The sequence below is a fragment of the Arachis duranensis genome, chromosome 1 (assembly GCF_000817695.3).
Source record: "Arachis duranensis cultivar V14167 chromosome 1, aradu.V14167.gnm2.J7QH, whole genome shotgun sequence".
Taxonomy (NCBI): Eukaryota; Viridiplantae; Streptophyta; class Magnoliopsida; order Fabales; family Fabaceae; genus Arachis; species Arachis duranensis.
This window is the reverse complement of record NC_029772.3, coordinates 96,472,911-96,474,899: the sequence shown is the minus strand read 5'-3', so window position 1 is coordinate 96,474,899 and position 1,989 is coordinate 96,472,911.

The window sequence follows — 1,989 nt, the reverse complement described above, 5'->3', positions numbered from 1 at the left end:
AAATAAATCTAGGCCTAAGCGGCTAAATCAAGCTGTCCCTAACCATGTGCTTGTGGCATGCAGGTCCAAGTGAAAAGCTTGAGACTGAGTGGTTAAAGTCATGATCCAAAGCAAAAAGAGTGTGCTTAAGAGCTCTGGATACCTCTAACTGGAGACTTTAGCAAAGCTGAGTCACAATCTGAAAAGGTTCACCCAGTTATGTGTCTGTGGCATTTATGTATCCGGTGGTAATACTGGAAAACAAAGTGCTTAGGGCCACGGCCAAGACTCATAAAGTAGTTGTGTTCAAGAATCAACATACTAAACTAAGAGAATCAGTAATACTATCTGAATTCTGAGTTCCTATGGATGCCAATCATTCTGAATTTCAAAGGATAAAGTGAGATGCCAAAACTATTCGGAAGCCAAAAAGCTACCAGCCCCTACGTGAAATAGTTCTTTCAATCCCAGGGTCAAATACTGGCAAGCTTGGATCAGGAAGTGAACGCGTCATTTAACGAAAGAAACGTGCAGCTGATGAGCGGATATTTTATACGCTTTTTGGGGGTAATTTCATGTAGATTTTAGTATGTTTTAATTAGTTTTTAATAGAATTTTATTAGTTTTTAAGCAAAAATCACATTTCTAGACTTTACTATGAGTTTGTGTATTTTTCTGTGATTTCAGGTATTTTCTGGCTGAAATTGAGGGAGCTGAGCAAAAATCTGATTTAGGCTGAAAAAAGGACTGCTGATGCTGTTGGATTCTGACCTCCCTGCACTCGGAATGGATTTTTTGGAGCTACAGAAGTCCAATTTGTGCGCTCTCAATTGGGTTGGAAAGTAGACATCCAGGGCTTTCCAGAAATATATAATAGTCCATAATTTGCGCAAAGATAGATGACGTAAACTGGCTTTCAACACCAATTCCATGTTGCAGTCTGGCGTCCAGCGCCAGAAACAAGTTACAAGTTGGAGTTCAACGCCAAAAACACGTTACAACCTGGCGTTCAACTCTAGAAATAGCCCAGGCACGTGAGAAGCTTTAGTCTCAGCCCTAGCACACACCAAGTGGGCCCCAGAAGTGGATTTCTGCACCAATTATCTTAGTTTACTCATTCTCTGTAAACCTAGGTTACTAGTTTAGTATTTAAACAACTTTTAGAGATTTATTTTGTATCTCATGACATTTTTCAGATCTGAATTTTGTACTCTTGACGGCATGAGTCTCTAAACTCCATTGTTGGGGGTGAGGAGCTCTGCTGCGTCTCGATGAATTAATGCAATTATTTCTGTTTCCCATTCAAACATGCTTGTTCCTATCTAAGATGTTCATTCGCGCTTCAATATGAAGAAGGTGATGATCTGTGACACTCATCACCTTCCTCAATCCATGAACGTGTTCCTGACAACCACCTCCGTTCTACATCAGATTGAATGAGTATCTCTTAGATTTCCTAATCAGAATCTTCGTGGTATAAGCTAGAATTGATGGCGGCATTCATGAGAATCCGGAAAGTCTAAACCTTGTCTGTGGTATTCCGAGTAGGATTCAAGGATTGAATGGCTGTGATGAGCTTCAAACTCGCGAGTGTTGGGCGTAGTGACAGACGCAAAAGGATCAATGGATCTTATTTCGACATGATCGAGAACCAACAGATGATTAGTCGTGCTGTGACAGAGCATTTGGACCGTTTTCACTGAGAGGATGGGAAGTAGCCATTGACAACGGTGACACCCTACATACAGCTTGCCATGGAAGGGACTTTGCACTTTTGAAAGTGAGGAAGCATTATGTTACAAGAATTCAGCAGACAAAGCATCTCCAAAACTCCAACATATTCTCCATTATTGCACAATAAGTATTTATTTTATGCCCTTTTTACTTAATACAAAACTAAAGAACCCTATTGGTATCCTGACTAAGATAATAAAATAACCATAGCTTGCTTCAAGCCAACAATCTCCGTGGGATTCGACCCTTACTCACGTAAGGTATTACTTGGACGAC